Here is a 10,938-nt window from a genome sequence, read left to right as displayed (position 1 = left end):
TTCATCCTCCATCAGTCTTAGTGTCCCAGACTGATCACAATCTAGCCGATCTGCACAAGCCATTTCCATTTGTAGCGTCGTCTTTACAAGTGAGTATTCCAAAAAAAAATAGCTATATAGTACATAGTTGTAGTTCCGGCATAGTAGACAGTGGAAGTGGTAGCCATGGTGTTTTTTCGCCAATTCATAGTGGTCTCATCATAGTCTATGTAGTCTCTTTTTTCTCTTTGCTTTTCCCATTCGGATATGGTACGATGCTCTGATGCACGTGTGTAATAAACAAACAAACAGGCTTTGTGTAACGGACGTGTGTAATAAACAAATGTGAGTAAATTGCACAGTTGATCCTTAAAGTATTACTCGATTCTAGTTTGGATCTGCAAGCTATGAAATCGTCTTTTTAGCTCCCTAATATATTTAAGTGACATCCGAGTCCAAAATAGACACTGGAACACCTAGGAGCCGACGTGGCAACCCATGGGGCCATGATTTCAGCAGAAAACCCCCTGTCCAAGTCAAATTTTCATTTCAGCATCCTCGGCCGCTACCTCAGTCGTTGACTTATGTGCTCGGTACGGCAAAACCCAGGATTCCGGCTATGGGCTTCACGTGGACGGGCAAGGCCGGTATACGGCATCACACACCGCCAACGTGGCACTGCTTATTCCAGCAAAGGAAAGGGTCGACCTCTCCACATTTGCGTTGCATGAATCCATTGCCAAAAAGGTCACACTGTCGGATGAGAAACGCCGCATGGCGTCACCACCGGACAAGCGAGCAGGCACAACTGCAGACGCCCTCTTTGCCGAGTGCTGGGGGCACTCGGCAAAGCCAGCCAAGCACTCGGCAAAGGCTTTGCCGAGTGCCGCACTCGGCATAGGTCTCTCGGCAAAGATTTTATCGGCAAAAATTTCTTTGCCGAGTGCCAAAAATCGACACTCGGCAAAGCCTTTGCCGAGTGCCCGACACTCGGCAAAGTTGGAACCGAAAAAAACCCGAAAAAATGGGAATTTTTACCCAAAAAAAATGGAAAATTTGTTTTAATTGGTGGAGGTCCCCACCGGTCCGGCTTTTTTCACGTCAATTTCACGGCTACGCGGACGACGGGATTTGAACCCGAGACCTCCCGCTGCGCACAAACCTCCTCTACCACTACACCACACTGTCACTTGTGTCTGGATTCTGTTTTAGTTCCTAATATATTATACTAAACCGAGTGTAAATTGTTTGTTTGAGGCCCTAAACGAATTCAAATAAAAAAGTTGTGAACTACAAAGTTTCATAACTTTTCGAGATCTACACTTTTAGTTTAGGAAGTTTTTCCATTCGAGGTCGTTTACAAAATTTGAATTTTAAAATTTGGAAATTCAAACGCAGTTTTGCATGACAAGATGTTTTCAAATCAAAAAGTTGCCAACTACAATGTTTCATAACTTTTGGAGATCTACAATTTTTATTTAGGAAGTTTTTCCATCCGAGGTCTTTTGAAAAATTCAAATTTTAAAATTTTCAAATTCAAACGTCGTTTTTGCATGACAAAATGATTTCAAATCAAAATGTTGCCAACTACAAAATTTCATAACTTCTCAAGATCTACAAAGTTTATTTTGGTCATTTGTTCATCCGACATAGTGGTAGTAACATTGTTCACAAATCATATATATATCTCTCTTCTACTTTCATGAAACTAATATGAGACATATATATTTTATGAACAACGTTATTGTCGCTTTGTCAAATGAAGAAATGACCAAAATAAACTTTGTAGATCTTAAGAAGTTATACAACTTTGTAGTTGAAAAGTTTTTCATTTGAATTCATTTAGGGCCTCAAAAATTGATTCGAAAAACTAATTTGCCGAGGGCCAAAAAAATGCACACGGCAAAATGCCTCTTTGCCGAGTGCCAAAACATAGGCACTCGGCAAAATACGGCTTTGCCGAGTGCCAGAAAAAAGGCACTCGGCAAACTTAGAGTAAATTGCTTGTTTGAGGCCCTAAATGAATTCAAATCAAAAAGTGGTCAACTACAAAGTTTCATAACTTTTTGAGATCTACAATTTTCATTTAGTAAGTTTTTCCATCCAAGGTCGTTTGAAAATTTTGAATTTTAAATTTGAGAGATTCAAACGTAGTTTTGCATGATAAGATGATTTCAAATCAAAAAGTTGTCAACTACATAGTTTCATAACTTTTGGAGATCTACAATTTTCATTTAGGAAGTTTTTCCATCCGAGGTCGTTTGAAAAATTCAAATTTTAAAAATTTCAAATTCAAACGTCGTTTTTGCATGACAAGATGATTTCAAATCAAAATGTTGCCAACTACAAAATTTCATAACTTATCAAGATCTACAAAGTTTATTTTGGTCATTTGTTCATCCGACATAGTGGTAGTAACATTGTTCACAAATCTTATATATCTGTCTTCTACTTTCATGAAACTAATATGAGAGATGTAGATTTTATGAACAACGTTATTGTCGCTTTGTCAAATGAAGAAATGACCAAAATAAACTTTGTAGATCTTGAGAAGTTATACAACTTTGTAGTTGAAAAGTTTTTCATTTGAATTCATTTAGGGCCTCAAAAATTGCTTCGAAAAACTGATTTGCCGAGGGCCAAAAAAATGCACACGGCAAAAAGCCTGTTTGCCGAGTGCCAAAACAAAGGCACTCGGCAAAATACATCTTTGCCGAGTGCCAGAAAAAAACACTCGGCAAAGACGTATTTTGCCGTGTGCCCAAAAATAGCACTCGGCAAAATACATCTTTGCCGAGTGCCAGAAAAAAAACACTCGGCAAAGACGTATTTTGCTGTGTGTTTTTGTTTGCCGAGTGTATTTTATTTGGCACTCGGCAAACACGGTCTTTGCCGAGTGCCCGATAAAATACACTCGGCAAAGACTCCGGCACTCGGCAAATCGCCGGTTTCCCGTAGTGAGGTGGGCCAGAGCGCCAGGCCAGCCATGTTGCCGCTAGCCTGGTGTGCTGTGTGCTCACGCAGGGCAGGATGCCGTGCCGCCATGCCACACAAATAAGCAAGCCATATAGTGTGAAGAGGGACAACGGCTACACTAAGATTTTCCTCAAAAAAAAAACGGCTACACTAAGATGAGAGTGATAGGAAAGAGAAGGGAGAGGTCGTAGCCACAGCATCGTCCTCCGTGGCCATCTTCTCCGGCGTGTGACTCATTTGGTGTAGGTGAACAAGGTAATAGCAGCAGATCTAGCCATATGTGCAACCACTGGATTGATGAGGTAACAGCATCGAATTGTATGGTGGATCAATACTGGATCCGGTTTCATTTGGACCGTAGAACATCTACTGCCGTTTGTTCTTTGTCTCTATATTTTAAAATTTGGTGGTAGCAGATATCCTAATGCATGATAATTCTCAATATGAGAATTTTTGTTCCTTGCGAAAAAAAGTCTTTTCCACCAAGACAGAACGAGTAATATATAAACGACTAAAAAACAGGAATATAGACAAACAGTGACGCCACCGTTGATGGTGACATTATTTTTTACTATATATCCGAAGGCACAGACACACCTCGAAGACGAACAAACTTTGGAAAATACGAAAAATAGATCAGAAGACAAATGAACGGAGAAGGCATGCTGCAGAACTTGGATATATGACAAGTTGATAACAATAACCAGACACTCAATTCATCACTTTGGCATGAAATCTCCAACCCCATCGCGTACGTGCACTTTCTTATGCAATATCCATGGTAACTGATGCATCACCTGCAGATTAATTGAAAGCCATTGTTTCATATCAACGGAGTTCCATATATAATGTCACATAGTGATACTATAATAGTAACAAAATGAAAAGAGTGAAGCGAGAGGTTCTTCTTACGAGAAGGCACCGGCCATTCGCCCCCGCACACATCCATCACTACGCAACCTGTACCAGTTCCACAATATTCGACACTACCGATACCCAAGTCAACGCACCGGTTAAAATGGTATTTTTGGTGGGCGTTTGCGCAGCACCAGATGGCTTTAGCTTCCACCGGAGACTGCTCAAGGACGAGACCCAGGACAAGAAGAATGGTGATGAAACACTTGAGCTGTCCTTTGCCTTCCATCGAGGAATTTTCAAGGAGCAAAGAGGGCCAACTCGTGTATATGTTCAGATGATGTGTGGGTGAAGAAGCGTGAGGAGCTCAATCTAGCTTGGCACCTATTTATAGGGGTGAGGATGCTGGTACTCAAAATAAACTTGTTGATATAAATCATTATCACTGCTGCCCTATCATGTTTATATCCATCACTTTCATGTGTTCATATCCTGATAGACAAACTTTACCTTATTGTTGTTCTACGCAATGTCAGCAGCGCGACATCATCCTTGGAAGTTCAATGATCCTAATGACATCTACATGGTTGTTAGGACTAACATTCTTTGCTTTCATATAAGGTTTAGTCCAATGGATGGTGCAAGCAGGGCTTGGGTGAGTTAGTACATAAAAGTATACATTAAAAACCATAGGAACATTAATTTAACATGCAAGAAATCAAGAAAGCAAAGCTATTGAAGATAGGATTCAAAATTTACTGAATTATATCATGGCCCTCTTGGAAGGGCAGCATGAGGAAGGAAGCCACCAGGGCCAGCGATAAAAATGGGGCGCCACTAGAGACGTGTGGACCTAGCGGCATAAAAGCAGGAAAGTGCCGCCAGCATTTGCTAATGGAGCTAGAGCCATATATTGCCAACCGATGTTGCACTTCACACTAGCAATCACAATTTTAGAAATGCTCATCCGTGCAGGCTAGGCACGGATAAACTGGTGTATGAGTGCTGGTGCCAAAACAAGCAAGGAGGTTGATAGATTCAAATACTTTGTTGTTGGCTTGAGAGAGCATTGAAAGAGGACACATAACGTTGGGGACATTAGGAGGTTATTGGCTTCAAATAAGAGGAGAGTATGGCCAGTCATACTTGGTTGCATTATTGATTGTATGCATCGTGTATGGAAGAATTATTCGACAGCATAGGAAAATTATTTACCTAGCCTAAAATTACATAGATTAGCACTAAAATTATAATCATTGATTTATTACTAGCCTCCATTTGTTTTGCTCGCCAACAATATGTGTGGTACCATGTGCGGCTATTATCATCATTGTCCTAGTGTCCTACCCATATTGATATCCATCACTTTCATGTTTAGATATTCTGATAGTGAAGTCTTACATTATTGGGTTTTCTTCACGTCCACGGTGCATTGGTTTTATGCATTTTTTTAGTATTTGTGGCACATGTTTGTTACGTCTAACATTGTTTGCTTTGGTACAAGGTTTAGCCCTATGCCAGGAAGATCTGTAATCATATCAAACAAAGTATCAAAAGAAAATATGGTTGAGTGTCAATCAAGAATTTAGCGATGCTGGTCTATTAGAGAGAGCTATCACTGAAGCACGAGGAGACCATCAAGTTTCTCATAACGAGACACGATGCAGTTGCCCGAGGCATGACGGCAGAGGTTCCCTACCACTATGTCGACAAATTAGAGCAAGAAGATGCCTGGTCTTTGCTCAAGAAGCAGGTTCGTATAATGTAATTTAATGATTTAATATGCTTCATATTCATGTGTGCACATTTGCTTCACTATCTATCTAGATAGTCAGTAGTCTTGTACATTTTGGTTCACAATCTATCTAGCTAGTCGGTCTGTACAGGCCATGCCCCTAAGTTTCATGACCTTCTATTGTGGTAACTTTTCTTCGCAAAAAAAATTGTTGAGCAAGTACGGCACTACTGCTGCATACATGTGCGCTCGTAAGTTATCTACAAAACCTTTAAGATTTGTTGTGACTTCCATTTGGTGATGCTACTTTGCTGTGGTCATTGAGAATGTTCCAACAATTATAATCGTTATCATCATCATTCTTATTAGTTTTATTACTGACTGAGCTTAAATTCGCTCAAGAAGAAAGTGCCCCTATTAGTAATTATAACCTATAACATCTATGCATTTTTAGTTATTAGGTTTCTTATGCACACAGCTCTATGCAAATTAACCAGATGGTTATTTATTTTAGCACTAATAATATGAAATCTAGGCCACAAACTACTTTCAAAACACTACTATAGAAACATTATCCCCGCCGGCTTAGAAACTGCCATCACTATCGGTTCTGCGATTTGGAAGTGAAACTAGGCGGCGATGTTCACCTTCATCACCATCAGGATGAAACCGATGATGAAAATGAAATAAAAACATGTTAAAATACATACATGTGACGTTCGTGCTTACTGCCATCCTTGTCAGCTCGCACCGTCCATGCCTACCGTGTCATGTGCCTATCCGCATCTGCCTCCGCCTGCACTCATTGAGTCTGCTACGCCCGACAAGTGCACCCGTGCCGAGGACCGCCATGACAATGGGGTGTGGCGGGCGCGTCCGCCTCACTGCCGATGGCGGATCCGAGTCAGGAGGGCCTACTGCACCACCGAGGACCGCCAAGGAGTCCCTCGCCTGTGCTAATTGCAGATCTAGATCAAGGGCGACTGTCCCGGTGGGGAGAGAGTGCTAATGTACTAACATTAAATACACAATATTACTAATACCTATGGTCGCACCTCTTTAGATGGTCACTAGTTTAAGGTTTAACCACCAAAACATACGTACATCGGAGAACCCACCAGGCACAAAACCACAAGTTATATTGGACCTGTCTGGTATGGCTCTGACTCTAGCTCCCATAGCAGATTCGACGGAGGAGCCGCAGCCATTTTTTCTATAGAAGCCGAAGCTGCAATTTGTGGCACTTCCCTCCTGCTTCACACTACTACAAAATGATTTTACGAGACACTGCCTAAACATTATCTGAGACGGTTACAAATCCAACCTCTTCGTAAAATACCCGGTGACTAACAGAGGCGGTCATTTTATTTACTGCGGCACCAAAAAATGACTGCCCCACAAAATCAATTTACGGAGGCAGTCAGAAAATGCTCGCCTCCGAAATGAATTTACAGAGGCGGTCGTTTTAAAACAACCGCCTCCACAAATGGTCTATTTTCGGAGGCAGTCGTCATAAGGCACCTGCGTAAACCCATTTTCGAAGGCAGGCACACTATAAGGCCAGCCTGTGTTAATATAGCCGAAGCCCAGCGCGTGGCCCATTTCTCAATATTGGTCCTGTATATATACATTGCCTTATGGTTTCAGTGTTACTCATCCTACCCCAACTCTCTCAGCCGGCTCTCAAGGCGCCCTCTCTCTCTTCTAGGCAAAACCACAGGCAGGGGCTCGCACAGGCGACTCCCTGTCCTCCCTCTCCATCGGCTCCCTCTCCTCCCTCTTCTCTTTCTCCTCCCTCCGTAGGTGGTGGAGGCGTGTGCATCGTGTTGGAAGCCCAGCGGTGGCAGCGGGGAGGCGGAGGAGGAGGTTGGCCGCATCCAGGAGAAGGTCGGTCGGATCTAGGTGGAGGTCGGCTCCATCCCCTTCTTCCTCACCGTCGGCGGTTGCGCGGTGCCATGGTGGCATGGGGCCATGCCCAGATCCAGCGAGGAAGAGGCCGGCCGTGCCCAGATCCGGCGGGCGCTCCTATAACGTGTGTGGCCGGGCACCCACGCAGCGTGTGGACACGATGGGGCCCCGCACGTCCTATGGGCCTCCTCTGAATGCGGTGGCAATTACTACCGGAAACCGGCTCTTTGCCGAGTGTGTTTATGTTTGCCGAGTGCATTTCCTCGGGCACTCGGCAAACAAGCTCTTTGCCAAGTGCTATAAAAAACACTCGGCAAAATAATTGCACTCGGCAAATAAACTCTTTGCCGAGTGCTGAAAAAAAAACACTCGGCAAAGAAGTAAGTTTACCGAGTGTTTTTTTGGCACTAGGCAAAGAAATAAGTTTTTTCCCTCTTGTAACCTTGAAACTTTTTCTGCACTTCACATAGAACATGTGGTACTCCATGTTAAAATTTGGTATATTTCTGGATCTGTTTGCTATATTTAATTAATTTATTGCATTTCAAGCAATTTTTTGAACCAAGTCAAATTTGAACTGCAAGTGATTCAAATAATAAAATAAAATGAGTATAAAAATGATATTCATGTTATTGAGTCCAGTGTGAGGCCGTACCCGGGAAATAAAAAGAAATTTCGAATATCTTGTTCAGGAAACACGACCACGAACGTGTGGTCGAATGGTTTTTAAATTCTAAAAAGCGCAAACAAAGTCTGAAAATCATGAGATTTGTCATGATGTGATGATATCATAAGTGGAGGCTATGGTAAAAAATTGAGAAGGTTTCGCAAAATTTGTCACGTACGATGTTGACAAACCGAAGCATCTCAGAAGAAGAATCGTAACGTTGAGAAGAAATCGGTAAGATTTGGAGTCAAAGTCACGATCGAATTGGCGTTTGACTTCAAAACTTTTTGTATAGGCAATAGAGAACATAGATTGTTTCATGTGAAATTTTGGTAATTTTTTGTATCCGTTTGAGAATTTTAATTTATTAAGTGCAATTATAGAATTTTAATTGATATAAATTAAATTTGAGCTGTAACCCCATAAAATAAAGGAATCATATTTATAGAAAAATCATATATATATATATATATTGTTGAGTCAATTTGATAAGGTATTTTCAAAGTACATCGAACAAAAAAAGGAAAAACACGTTATGGAAAACAAGGAAATGAAAAAATATTTAATATATTTGCCGTGTGCCCCAAACCTTGACACTCGGCAAAGCCATCTTTGCCGAGTGTCCTAGCTCCACACTCGGCAAACTCAACACTTTATAAGCTTAAAGAAACACGTTCCGTCACGTCAGCCGATCCGTATCTCCAAAATTCGAGCTCTCCATTGGCCCCAACCTCGTCTCCCTGGATCCCTCCCCTCTTATCCCTTCCTCTCCCTCTCCCTTATCCATTCCTCTCACCTCATCTTCCAAGGGGCAAGGGGCAGGAGGGCGGTGGCGGGCGCGGGACATATCGGCCGGCGTGTGGGCGGCAATGGCACGGCGGGCCACGGCCGGGGCGCCGCGGGGCGGGCGCACGGGGCTGTGCGGGCGCGGGACACCGGCTGGCGGTGGGCGGCGCGGCACGGCGGCAGGAGGTGGCCATTGGCCGGGCCGCGCGGGCGAGCAGGCGTTGCGGCACGGGCGGCCGGGGCCGAGGCCATGGCGGCGCGAGCGTGGGACAGCTAGCGGTGGGCGGCACTGCATTGGCAGCAGGAGGCGGCCCACGGCCGGGCGCCGCGGGGCGGGCGGGCAGGGCGGTGCGGGCGGCCGGGGCCGAGGCTATGGTGGCGCGTGCAGGGCGGCGGGAATGGCAGTGGGAACATTAGGACACGCCCGCCGACGCGCGCTTGTTGGACGCCGAGCGGCCACCGGTGCGGACCACGCCGGTCGGGGACGGGCACAGCGCGAGCGGGCTTTTTTTATTTTCGCAAAAACCATTGTTTGCCGAGTTTTTTTTTTCCGTCGAGACTCAGCCAACAAGACATATTTGCCGAGTGCTTATGCCATTAGACACTCGAAAAATGTGCCATGAACGTCTTCTCGCCGTCACATTGCTTTTTTTTGCCGAGTGTCGTTTTATCACTTGACAAAGTCTTTGCCGAGTGCCCGATAAAAACACTCGGCAAAGAAACGTTTGCTGACTCTGTGTACGCTGAGTGCCGTTTGTCGAGTTTGACACTCGGCAAAGCCTTTGCCGAGTGTTTTTTTGGGCTTCACCGTGTGACGTGGGCACACGGCAAACTTCCAGATTCCGGTTGTGAATGGTGGTGGTGCGGACACAGAGCGTGGAGCACGGACACGAGGCGGCAGGCTTGATTGGGATTGATGGTGGCTCAATTGGGCTCGCTCGGGCTTCTTTTATTTTTTTTAAATCGATTAACGGAGGCAGGCACCTTAAGACGCCGCCTTCATTAATAGATTAACTGAGGCGGGCAAAGCAACCGCCTCGAAGCTTTGCCCGCCTCGGTAACCCAAAACACCCACCTTGAAAACGTTTTATGTAGTAGTGTCGACTCGTCATGGGAGCACCCGAGGGTGGAAGCCATGCAAACAAGCACATAATATCCTAGCCCCAGGCTCCACAGTCTGATCGAATCAGCAATTTATAGCACGGTCTATAAAAGCCAATCAGTACTGAATAGCTATTAATGATGGGAATATAGACTTTTCTCTTGTTACTTAATTTATTTTGTCCTAAATTTTTGAAAGAACTAATACTCAGTGACGGAGTACAATTAACTTTTGAACATCTAATTGAGTTAGAAACATTTAAACTTAATAATATTATAATTTAATAGATCCTGTAATCATGCCTCACTAGTCTCGTCTCTAGAAGGTTAGAAAGCTAAGATTGTCCCAGCAGATCCATATATCAGCTAAGGATACATGGGATTTCACATTCGGTTTACCTGCATCCAAGAGAATGAATAACGGAAAAATTGTAGCTTCTATCGGGTCAAGAGCTAGTGTGTACATAGTTGCGGGTTAAAAAAATTCCATTGACATGGTTTTTTATTTGGCCCTGAAAACATTTCCCTCCTATATGACATCGTGTTCATTTTTATGACCAATTAAACCAGTTTCTATAGGTAACACCGTTAAACAGATAGGAGAAAAACATTTCCCCCAAATGTCTACGCTACTACAGAAAGTCATCGTGCCGGTTCCAGACCCCACCTTCACCGACGTTTTGGTCCTCGGCAGTGAAAGTCGACGGTGATGACAGGTTATCACCGCCGGTTCGTGTTACCAGCCGTAAGTGATTTGGTTGCCGAAATAAATAATGAGCCAAAAAATAGCAAAAAAAATGTTTTAATCCTGGGAGGCCCAACCATAGTCACAAGTCACGCGGCATTTCACACAAAAAATCCACGCATTGCGCGGGTCTAGGATCAAACCTGAGACCTGTGCCCCCACCCATAGCTGCTCAATATCCAACCC

The 10,938-nt window shown here is 43.8% G+C and overlaps 1 long non-coding RNA gene across 1 annotated transcript; it reads right to left on the bottom strand.

Moving 5' to 3' along the window:
* Nucleotides 1-3,482: 3,482 nt before the first annotated feature.
* Nucleotides 3,483-4,160, bottom strand: LOC136489686 (uncharacterized). The gene is made up of 2 exons (XR_010767427.1): nt 3,868-4,160; nt 3,483-3,752 (listed from the first exon to the last, which is right to left on the bottom strand). It is a non-coding gene; the product is annotated as an uncharacterized lncRNA (long non-coding RNA).
* Between the last annotated feature and the right edge of the window lie 6,778 nt (nt 4,161-10,938).

Source organism: Miscanthus floridulus, chromosome 10 (genome assembly GCF_019320115.1).
Source record: "Miscanthus floridulus cultivar M001 chromosome 10, ASM1932011v1, whole genome shotgun sequence".
NCBI classification, from domain to species: Eukaryota; Viridiplantae; Streptophyta; class Magnoliopsida; order Poales; family Poaceae; genus Miscanthus; species Miscanthus floridulus.
The sequence above is the reverse complement of the archived record's forward strand: the minus strand, read 5'-3'. Positions and strand labels throughout refer to the sequence as shown.